This window comes from Scomber japonicus, chromosome 2 (genome assembly GCF_027409825.1).
Source record: "Scomber japonicus isolate fScoJap1 chromosome 2, fScoJap1.pri, whole genome shotgun sequence".
NCBI lineage: Eukaryota > Metazoa > Chordata > Actinopteri > Scombriformes > Scombridae > Scomber > Scomber japonicus.
In genome coordinates, this window is record NC_070579.1 from 5,193,443 (window position 1) to 5,205,853 (window position 12,411).

General features: G+C 42.1%; 1 long non-coding RNA gene across 1 annotated transcript in view; it reads right to left on the minus strand.

The window, feature by feature from the left end:
* Positions 1 to 12,411, minus strand: part of LOC128371592 (uncharacterized) — an 82,687-nt gene that overhangs the window by 15,194 nt on the left and 55,082 nt on the right. The window contains exon 3 of the long non-coding RNA XR_008322813.1: positions 3,965 to 4,026. This is a non-coding gene — a long non-coding RNA (uncharacterized LOC128371592). The remainder of the gene's footprint in view (positions 1 to 3,964; positions 4,027 to 12,411) is intronic.

Sequence of the window (12,411 nt, forward strand, 5' to 3'; positions counted from 1 at the left end):
CCATTCCCTGTTAAAAGCCAGGAGAGCTGTCACTTTGGCGGATTGCTATTATAACGGTGCATTTATCAAGCAACGTGTTTCAAGAATAAAACATGAGGTACTGTTGCTGAAAAGGAAGTTATAACTGACCAGTGTGGTGAGTGTAGAGGTGTGTGTGGTTATACTGCAGCAGCCTGGTGTCATTAGCTGATTTAATCAACAGTGATCAGCTGTGTGTAACAGCACTGTGCTCTGTGCAGCATCTCAGAGGCTGCAGATTATCAACATATCAGTCCTACAGTATAAACAGCTGTGGATATGAGTCTCTGTAAGAATCATCCTCATTCATTAACAGATGAATACAGATGTTTTAACCACAGATGTTTAGATGCTTTTCTTGTTGATAAAATCACTAAGTGGCAGCAGAGCGTCTCGTCTTTCCTCCAGAAGCAGACGTAGATCTGAGACCCATTCTTCACAAAAACACCAACAACTCACTCTGTGTTGCATATTTTCGTGTCTCCTCCCGTCAGTTCATCGTGCATACAGCTGCACCACACAGATACTGAGCTTCTCACCCTATCTCTAAGGGAGAGCCCAGCCACCCTACGGAGGAAGCTCATTTCGGCCGCTTGTACCCGCGATCTTGTCCTTTCGGTCACTACCCAAAGCTCATGACCATAGGTGAGGGTAGGAACGAAGATCGACTGATCTGTGCAGAGTCCGCATTACTGCAGACGCCGCACCGATCCGCCTGACAATCTCACGCTCCATCCTTCCCACACTCGTGAACAAGACCCCTAGGTAGTTGAACTCCTCCCCAGGTCGGGGATCTCATCCCTGACCCGGAGAGTGCACTCCACCCTTTTCCGGTTGAGGAACATGGACTCGGATTTGGAGGTGCTAATTCTCATCCTGGCCGCTTCACACTCGGCTGCGAACCGATCCAGTGAGAGTTGGAGGTCACGGTCTGATGAAGCCAAGAGGACCACATAATCCGCAAAAAGCAGTGACCCAATCCTGAGGTCACCAAACCAGACCCCCTCCACACCCTGGCTGCGCCTAGAAATCTTGTCCATAAAAATTATGAACAGGAACGGGCAGGGAACGGACGGCCCTTATCAGGGGGTCTGGTACCCGGTATTCCCGGAGAACCCCCCACAGGACTCCCCGAGGGACACGGTCAAATGCTGTCTCCAAGTCCACAAAACACATGTGGACTGGTTGGGCAAACTCCCATGCACCCTCAAGGATCCTGCAGAGGGTATAGAGCTGGTCCACAGTTCCATGGCCTGGACGAAAACCACACTGCTCCTCCTGGATCCGAGGTTTGACTATCCGATGGACCCTCCTCTCCAGCACCCCCGAAGAGACCTTACCATGGAGGCTAAGGAGTGTGATTCCCCTGTAGTTGGAACACATCCTCCGGTCCCCCTTCTTAAAAAGAGGGACCACCACCCCAGTCTGCCAATCCAGAGGCACTGCCCCCGATGTCCACTGCAGAGTCGTGTCAACCATGACAGCCCCACAACATCCAGGGCTTTGAGGAACTCGGGGCGGATCTCATCCACGCCCCGGGCCCTCCCACCGAGGAGCTTTTTAACCACCTCAGCGACCTCCACCCAAGAGATAGGATAGCCCACACCCGAGTCCCCCGGCCCTGCTTCCTTACCGGAAGGCGTGTCGGTGGGATTGAGGAGATCTTCGAAGTATTCCTTCCACGATTCACAACGTCCCGAGTCGAGGTCAGCAGCGCACCGTCCCCACCATACACAGTGTTGACGGCGTACAGGTTCCCCCTCCTGCGACGCCGGATGGTGGTCCAGAACCTCTTCGAAGCCGTCTGGAAGTCTTTTTCCATGGCCTCACCGAACTCCTCCCATGTCCAGGTTTTTGCCTCAGCGACCGCCCTAGCTGCACTCCACTTGGTCTGCCGGTACCTGTCTGCTGCCTCAGGAGTCCCACAGGCCAAAAAGGCCCTATAGGACTCCTTCTTCAGCTTGACGACATCCCTCACCGCCGGTGTCCACCAGCGGGTTCGGGGATTGCTGCCACGACAGGCACCGACCATCTTGCGTCCACAGCTCCGGTCGACCGCCTTAACAATGGAGGCATGGAACATGGCCCACTTGGACTCAATTTCCCCCGCCTCCCCCAGTACGTGGTCGAAACTCTCCCGGAGGTGAGAGTTGAAACTCTCTCTGACAGGAGACTCTGCCAGACGTTCCCAGCAGACCCTCACAATATGTTTGGGTCTGCCAGGCCTGACCGGCATCCTCCCCCACCATCGGAGCCAACTCACCACCAGGTGGTGATCAGTTGACAGCTCCGCCCCTCTCTTCGCCCAAGTGTCCAAGATATGTGGCCGCAAGTCTGACGACACAACTACCAAGTCAATCATCAAACTGCGGCCTAGGGTGTCCTGGTGCCAAGTGCACATATGGACACCCTTATGCTTGAACATGGTGTTCGTTATGGACAATCCGTGACGAGCACAGAAGTCCAATAACAGAACACCACTCGGGTTCAGATCGGGGGGGGCGTTCCTCCCAATCACACCCTTCCAGGTCTCACTGTCGCTACCAAAATGGGCGTTGAAGTCCCCCAGCAGAACGAGAGAATCCCCAGGGGGAGTGTTTTCCAGCACCCCCTCCAAGGAGTCCAAAAAGGGTGGATACTCTGAGCTGCTGCTTGGACCATAGGCACAAACAACAGTCAGGATCCGTCCACCCGAAGGCGGAGGGAGGCTACCCTCTCGTCTACCGGGGTAAACTCCAACATACAGGCACCAAGCCGGGGGGCAATAAGTATTGCCACCCCTGCCCGGCGCCTCTCACCAGTGGCAACTCTAGAGTGGACAAGAGGAGACTGGTTCCAGAGCCCTTGCTGTGCGTCGAGGTGAGGCCGACTATATCTAGCCGGAACTTCTCAACCTCGCGCACCAGCTCAGGCTCCTTCCCCACCAGAGAGAGGTGACATTCCACATCCCTAGAGCTAGCTTCTGCAGCCGAGGGTCAGGCCGCTAAGGTCCCCGCCTTCCCGACCCCTTTGGCCCCTCCCACTGGTGGTGGATCTGTGGGAGCGGGGTCCCATGTCCCATCTTCGGGCTGTGCCCGGCTGGGCCCCATGAGCGAAAGCCCGGCCACCAAGCGCTCGCCCCCGAGCCCCACCCACAGGTCTGGCTCCAGGGGGGGGCCCCGGTGACCCGCGTCCGGGCAAGGGACACAAAAAAACCATCTACCTTAATCAGCATTAGGGTCTTCTGAGCTACCTTTTGTCTGGCCCCTCCCCCCGGACCTGCTGCCATGGGAGACCCTACCAGGGGCATAAAAGCCCCCAACGACTGAGCTCCTAGGGTCATTGGGACACGCAACCCCTCCACCACGATAAGGAAGTAGCAGGGTTTTAACTGCTTAATGTATGTAAACCTGATCCATGTCATCTCAAGAATATGTGTTAAATATTGTTCAAAAACTGTTTAAATCACGTTAACCCTTCATACAGTTGTTAGGACTGTTCACAGCAGCTCTCTCCAAGGTGCTGATCTCCCCACAAAAAAATGCGCTTTTTAAAATCTTGATAATGTGCCCTTAAAATAACAGTGAAAAAGACCGTTTTTTTCTTTATCGCTTTCCTCTGCCTCAAAATAGCAACGTGGCACCAACGCACCTGATCACACCTCATTTTGAGACCAACACGCCTATGGGTGCACAGACTGGTAAAGTGCATCTGCTATTTAGACAAAGTGTGTGGAGAGCAAGAAAATAACAACTACATCGGTCTTAAACTAAAAAAAGACACAAATGCGTCGCGTCTGCCATCTGCCGACCGCAAGATGGGTCCTTAATGTCACATCAGTCCAGTTCTCAGATCTTTGCTCTGACTTCCTGTATGTCAAAGATGTTCAACCTGCATTAAAGCTGTGTCCATCACTTCAAATGTGTCTCACTCATAAATGTATCAGGGTGAACTGTTCTGCACTCACCTCTGTTTGGTCCACAGACTGATTGAACTTTGTGTTTGGATCCAGTGACGGACGAGATTTACCTGATGGAGAGAAGAAGACACAAAATGGATCTCCAGAATAGAAAATATCAAATAAATTGATGAAATATAATGAAATGAAAATCATGACAGAGTAAAATATATAAATTAACCTGTAAATATGAATAAATATAATAAATCATTAATACCTCGTCATAAGCATCAATATTCTTGACTCGTTTCTTTTCATTGTAACTGTTTCATAAGTTCAGTTTTATCACATTTATAACAAATAATACAGCAGAGACAAATCTACAATCACACACCATGTTGTCATTAAATCTTAAAGCATGAGGTCAGAGATACTAAACTATAATAAAATGTCACAATGTCACATTCAGTCACATTAAATGATCATTCATATTAATGTGCAGCTCAGTGCAACATTATCTCAAGTCTACATGTGCTGCATGTCTACTCACTGGGAGGCAGTTCAGAGGGAGACTGATCTGTGCTGGTCTGTCTGAGCCTCTGGAGCAGGGTGCTCTCAATGTGAGACACCTCTATTTGGATGTTAGAGATCTCTATTAGCAGGTGATGGTTATCAAACTGCCAAAAAAGAGTAAAGATATAAAGGGTAAGAGGGGCAGTCGGAACAATAGTACACAATAAATATTTGCTGCTATAAAACTACAAAAAGCTTCATGTAGAACTCAAATGGCCTTGTGTGTTATCATGTTGTTGTTTTTTTAAATTTTTTGATAAACTGATTTAAGACCTTCAGTGTAATGAACTTCAAGTTATTAAACAGTCAAGATCATGTACTCTTGATTTCCATCCACATCCTATAATAGTATATAAACTATAATTTTTTAATATTTAATATCACATCAGTCCAGTTCTCAGATCTTTGCTCTGACTTCCTGTATGTCAAAGATGTTCAACCTGCATTAAAGCTGTGTCCATCACTTCAAATGTGTCTCACCCATAAATGTATCAGGGTGAACTGTTCTGCACTCACCTCTGTTTGGTCCACAGATTGATCAAGGTTCATGAATGTATGCAGCAAAGGATGGAGAGAAGAAGACACAAAATTGATCTCCAGAATAGAAAATATCAATAAGTTTATGATATATAATTAAATATATCGTATGACTAACAGAGTAAAATATATAAATTAACCTTTAAATGTGAAAAAATATAATAATTCATTAAAACCTGATCATCACTACCAATATTCTTTCTTCCTTTCTTTTTTCATTGTAACTGTTTTATAAGTTCAGTTTTATTACATTTATAACAAATAACACAGCAGAGACAAATCTACAATCACACACCATGTTGTCATTAAATCTTAAAGCATGAGGTCAGAGATACTAAACTATAATAAAATGTCACAATGTCACATTCAGTCACATTAAATGATCATTCATATTAATGTGCAGCTCAGTGCAACATTATCTCAAGTCTACATGTGCTGCATGTCTACTCACTGGGAGGCAGTTCAGAGGGAGACTGATCTATGCTGGTTTGTCTGCGCCTCTGGAGCTGGATCCTCTTAATCTCCTCCAGCTCCTTGTAGATCTTACTGAGTCTTTCTGTTAGCAGGTGATAGTTCTCATCCTGCCAAAAGAAGAGTAAAGATATGAGAGGAAAAGGTAAGAGGGGCAGTAGGACAAATAGTACACAATAAATATTTGCTGCTATAAAACTACAAAAAGCTTCATGTAGAACTCAACAGGTCCTGTGTGTTATCATGTTGGGTTTTTTAATTGTTGTTAAACAGTCAAGATAATGTACTCCAGGAGTCTAAATGCAATTTATTGGTGTTGGACTTATTAGTATGTAATAATTAAAGTTTGTACATAACACAACTGATTAAAAAGTATTAATAAGATAGTAAAAAGGAATAGTTGGTGTATTTAGGGCCCGAGTGCTTAACATAACATATAATTGGTGGGTGATCTCTAGCGCCAGTGTCCATCACTTCAAATGTGTCTCACTCATAAATGTATCAGGGTGAACTGTTCTGCACTCACCTCTGTTTGGTCTGCAGATTGATAAATGGATGGTGTGTATGGAAACAGATAATCAGGATCGTAACCTGATGGAGAGAAGAAGACAAAAAATGGATCTCCAGAATAGAAAATATCAAATAAATTGATGAAATATAATGAAATAAATCTTATGACTTTTAATGAATTTTAATTTCTTTTTTCATTGTAACTGTTTTATAAGTTCAGTTTTATTACATTTATAACAAATAATACAGCAGAGACAAATCTACAATCACACACCATGTTGTCATTAAATGAAGTTTAGTGAAAGTTCAGACAGGAAGACCATCTTTTGATCTTTTGTATGCTCACGTCATAGTTTTATTTCTCATTCTTTAGTTATTCTGATCCTTCTCACAGCTCATACTGATCTCTGTCAAAGCTCATCATTTCCTTTCTGTTGTTTCTGGAGCATCAGTTGACGTCAGCTGTTCACATCTAACCTGTAGCATGGTGACACACCTTCTTTGTCAGCCTATCATATTGCAGCTGTCTTTTTAAGCTGTCTCTGCTCAGGTGCTTTCTTGAGGCTGCTTTGCATGACCCACCACCTTCCCATCACCACCCAGTCTTCAGATGCATCAATGCATCATTTCAACCTGATCTGCCCGATAAATCCCAGCAGAGTCAGATTGACATAGTTTGTCTGCACTCTCTCTCTCCTCTTTCTTTCTTTCTTTCTTTCTTTCTTTCTTTCTCCCCTCTCTCTTGTCCTTCTCTCTCCCCTCAACCTCAACCAGTCGAGGCAGATGGCTGCCCACCTAGAGCCTGGTTCTGCCTGAGTTTTCTTCCCACAAAGAGGAGTTTACCTTGCCAGTGTCGCCAAGTGCTTGCTCATGGGAGAATGTTGGGGGGGGGGGGGGGGTCTATCTTGCTGCTGCTCAGGACTGACTTCCTTTGATTAAAATTCCCCCTGCAGAGTCCAAGCACCAAAGACTTTTGACAATACCTAATCATTAATATCATCTGTAAAGTAAACTGATTGAAATGTTAAAGCATGAGGTCAGAGATACTAAACAATAATAAAATGTCACAATGTCACATTCAGTCACATTAAATGATCATTCATATTAATGTGCAGCTCAGTGCAACATTATCTCAAGTCTACATGTGCTGCATGTCTACTCACTGGGAGACAGTTCAGAGGGAAACTGATATGTGATGGTTTGTCTGCGCCTCTGGAGCAGGGTCCTCTCAATCTCCTTCAGCTCCTTGTAGATCTCACTGAGTCTTTCTGTTAGCAGGTGATAGTTCTCATCCTGCCAAAAGAAGAGTAAAGATATGAGAGGAAAACGTAAGAGGGGCAGTAGGACAAATAGTACACAATAAATATTTGCTGCTATAAAACTACAAAAAGTTTTTGTAGAACTCAACAGGTCCTGTGTGTTATCATGTTGGGTTTTTTTATTTTTTGTTAAACTGATTCAGGACCTTCAGTGTGATGAACTTCAAGTTATTAAACAGTCAAAATCATGTACTCTAGATTTCCATCTTCATCCCATAATAGTATATAAACTATACAATTTAATGTCACATAAGTCCAGTTCTCAGGTCTTTGCTCTGACTTCCTGTATGTCAAACATGTTCAACCTGCATTAAAGCTGTGTCCATCACTTCAAATGTGTCTCACCCATAAATGTATCAGGGTGAACTGTTCTGCACTCACCTCTGATTGGTCCACAGACTGATTGAACTTTGTGTTTGGATCCAGTGACTGACGAGATTTACCTGATGGAGAGAAGAAGACACAAAATGGATCTCCAGAATATAAAATATCAAATAAATTGATGAAATATAATGAAATATATCGTATGACTAACAGAGTAAAATATATAACTTAACCTTTAAATGTGAAAAAATATAATAATTCATTAAAACCTGATCATCACTACCAATATTCTTTCTTCATTTCTTTTTTCATTGTAACTGTTTTATAAGTTCAGTTTTATTACATTTATAACAAATAATACAGCAGAGACAAATCTACAATCACACACCATGTTGTCATTAAATCTTAAAGCATGAGGTCAGAGATACTAAACTATCATAAAATGTCACAATGTCACATTCAGTCACATTAAATGATCATTCATATTAATGTGCAGCTCAGTGCAACATTATCTCAAGTCTACATGTGCTGCATGTCTACTCACTGGGAGACCGTTCAGAGGGAAACTGACCTGTTCTGGTCTGTCTGAGCCTCTGGACCAGGGTCCTCATTATCTCCTCCAGCTCATTGAGGATCTTACTGAGTCTTTCTTTTAGCAGGTGATACTTCTCATCCTGCCAAAAGAAGAGCAAAGATAAGAGAGGAAAAGGTAAGAGGAGCAGTAGGACAAATAGTACACAATAAATATTTGCTGCTATAAAACTACAAAAAGTTGTTGTAGAACTCAACAGGTCCTGTGTGTTATCATGTTGGGTTGTTTTTGTAAAACTGATTCAGGACATTCAGTGTGATGAACTTCAAGTTATTAAACAGTCAAGATCATGTACTATGGTTTCCAGCCACATCCTATAATAGCATATAAACTATATATATTTGAAACATAAATGGCCCATTTTAACGATCTATAGCGCATGGCATGAAGCACGTGACCAAAATGTCTTATGGCCGTGTCCAAATCCACTTTTGCTATTTTAATGGTCAATGCACCAGGCTCATGGTCCAAAAGGGTTGGAATTAATCACAGGTGTGTTCTGGGTGTAACATGCGGTAAACCAAAGAGTCATCTCCCTTTCCCTTTAAAATCCAGGAGCGCTGTCACTTTGGCAGATTGCTATTATAACGGTGCATTTATCAAGCAATGTGTTTCAAGAATAAAACATGAGTTACTGTTGCTGAAAAGAAAGTTATAACTGACCAGTGTGATGAGTGTAGAGGTGTGTGTGGTTATACTGCAGCAGCCTGGTGTCATCAGCTGATTTAATAAACAGTGATCAGCTGTGTGTAACAGCACTGTGCTCTGTGCAGCATCTCAGAGGCTGCAGATTATCAACATATCAGTCCTACAGTATAAACAGCTGTGGATATGAGTCTCTGTAAGAATCATCCTCATTCATTAACAGATGAATACAGATGTTTTAACCACAGGTGTTCAGATGCTTTTCTTGTTGATAAAATCACTAAGTGGCAGCAGAGCGTCTCGTCTTTCCTCCAGAAGCAGACGTAGATCTGAGACCCATTCTTCACAAAAACACCAACAACTCACTCTGTGTTGCATATTTTCGTGTCTCCTCCCGTCAGTTCATCGGCCACACAGACGTCATGGCGCTTTGTTTTAGTTTATCTCTTAATTACAGTTTTAGTTCTCTTTGAATTTTGTTCAGTCATGTAGAAACATATAAACTCAGCAGGGTTTTAAGTGCTTAAAGTATGTAAACCTGATTGATGTCATCTCAAGAATATGTGTTAAATATTGTTCAAAGACTGTTTTAATCATGTTAACCCTTCATACAGTTGTTAGGACTGTTCACAGCGGCTCTCTCCAAGGTGCTGATCTCCCCACAAACAAACATACACACTAGTGGAAGGCTTATTCTCATTTAATCTGTTATTTTTACAATTAATTCAATCTGATAAATATTATGATGTCATTTCTAAAATGTTGATGTCATACTTTTATTTCTATTTGTTTGTATGTTTCTGTGTCGCTGCCTGTCAGTGTGTGTAACAGGCAGAGTGTACATTCATTGTGACCCGCTTATTAAAATCTTGATAATGTGCCCTTAAAATAACAGTGAAATATGCGCCACTGACTTCAGACCGTTTTTTTCTTTGTCGCTTTCCTCTGCCTCAAAATAGCAACGTGCCACCAACACACCTGATCACACCTCATTTTGAGACCAACACGCCTATGGGCGCACACACACCGGTGAAAGTGCATCTGATATTTAGACAAAGTGTGTGCAGAGCAAGAAAATAACAACTACGTTGGTCTAAAACTAACAAAGACACAAATGCGTCACGTCCGCCATCTGCTGTGTGCCGACCACAAGATGGGTCCTTAATGTCACATCAGTCCAGTTCTCAGATCTTTGCTCTGACTTCCTGTATGTCAAACATGTTCAACCTGCATTAAAGCTGTGTCCATCACTTCAAATGTGTCTCACTCATAAATGTATCAGGGTGAACTGTTCTGCACTCACCTCTGATTGGGCCACAGACTGATTGAACTTTGAGTTTGGATCCAGTGACGGACGAGATTTACCTGACGGAGAGAAGAAGACACAAAATGGATCTCCAGAATAGAAAATATCAAATAAATTGATGAAATATAATGAAATAAATCTTATGACTTTTAATGAATTTTCATTTCTTTTTTCATTGTAACTGTTTTATAAGTTCAGTTTTATTACATTTATAACAAATAATACAGCAGAGACAAATCTACAATCACACACCATGTTGTCATTAAATCTTAAAGCATGAGGTCAGAGATACTAAACTATAATAAAATGTCACAATGTCACATTCAGTCACATTAAATGATCATTCATATTAATGTGCAGCTCAGTGCAACATTATCTCAAGTCTACATGTGCTGCATGTCTACTCACTGGGAGGAAGTTCAGAGGGAGACTGATCTATGCTGGTAGGTCTGCGCCTCTGGAGCTGGGTCGACCTTATCTCCTCCAGGGTCCTTTTAATTATATACACCTCCATTTGGATGTTAGAGATCTCTGTTAGCAGGTGATGGTTAGGTAACTGCCAAAAAAGCGTAAAGATATAAAGGGTAAGAGGGGCAGTAGGACAAATAGTACACAATAAATATTTGCTGCTATAAAACTACAAAAAGCTTCATGTAGAACTCAACAGGTCCTGTGTGTTATCATGTTGTTGTTTTTTTATTTTTTGTTAAACTGATTCAGGACCTTCAGTGTGATGAACTTCAAGTTATTAAACAGTCAAGAGCATGTGCTCTAGATTTCCATCCACATTGTATAATATTATATAAACTATATAATTTAATGTTTAATATCACATCAGTCCAGTTCTCAGATCTTTGCTCTGACTTCCTGTATGTCAAAGATGTTCAACCTGCATTAAAGCTGTGTCCATCACTTCAAATGTGTCTCACTCATAAATGTATCAGGGTGAACTGTTCTGCACTCACCTCTGTTTGGTCCACAGATTGATCAAGGTTCATGATTGAATGCAGCAAAGGATGGAGAGAAGAAGACACAAAATTGATCTCCAGAATAGAAAATATCAATAAGTTTATGATATATAATTAAATATATCGTATGACTAACAGAGTAAAATATATAAATTAACCTTTAAATGTGAAAAAATATAATAATTCATTAAAACCTGATCATCACTACCAATATTCTTTCTTCCTTTCTTTTTTCATTGTAACTGTTTCATAAATTCAGTTTTATTACATTTATAACAAATAACACAGCAGAGACAAATCTACAATCACACACCATGTTGTCATTAAATCTTAAAGCATGAGGTCAGAGATACTAAACTATAATAAAATGTCACAATGTCACATTCAGTCACATTAAATGATCATTCATATTAATGTGCAGCTCAGTGCAACATTATCTCAAGTCTACATGTGCTGCATGTCTACTCACTGGGAGGCAGTTCAGAGGGAGACTGATCTATGCTGGTTTGTCTGCGCCTCTGGAACAGGGTCCACTCAATCTCCTCCAGCTCCTTGTAGATCTTACTGAGTCTTTCTGTTAGCAGGTGATAGTTCTCATCCTGCCAAAGGAAGAGTAAAGATATGAGAGGAAAACGTAAGAGGGGCAGTAGGACAAATAGTACACAATAAATATCTGCTGCTATAAAACTACAAAAGGTTGTATGTAGAACTCAACAGGTCCTGTGTGTTATCATGTTGTTGTTTTAAAAACAAATTGTTAAATTGACACTAAACTGATTCAGGACCTTCAGTGTGATGAACTCCAAGTTATTAAACAGTCAAAATCATGTGCTCTAAGTTTCCACTAAGGTGGACAATAAAGTCAATTAATTAATTAACTCATTCATTCATTGCTGCTACATCCCACAATAGCATATAAACTATAAAACTATTAATGTTTGAGACTGACCTATGACTGATTGAGTGACAGTTTGGTCCAACACAGTGACAAAATGACAAAGTTCACAGCATTTCTTCCTCCTCTGAGTAATGTGATCAAATAAAAGAGAGAGAAACTTACTCTACTGTTGGCTGACTTAGAAACATCTGCTTTAACTTCTGTGGTACGGTCCATCTGAGGGTCTTTTAGGATAGCAGGATGTTTTGGCCAAGAGACGTCCTGAACACTGTGAAGACGGGAGAAAATGGGGGCAAAACAAAGAAATGTTTTAATCTCTCAAAGACAAAGAGATTAAAAATGTCATATCTGTCAACTCTTCTCTCGGTGACAT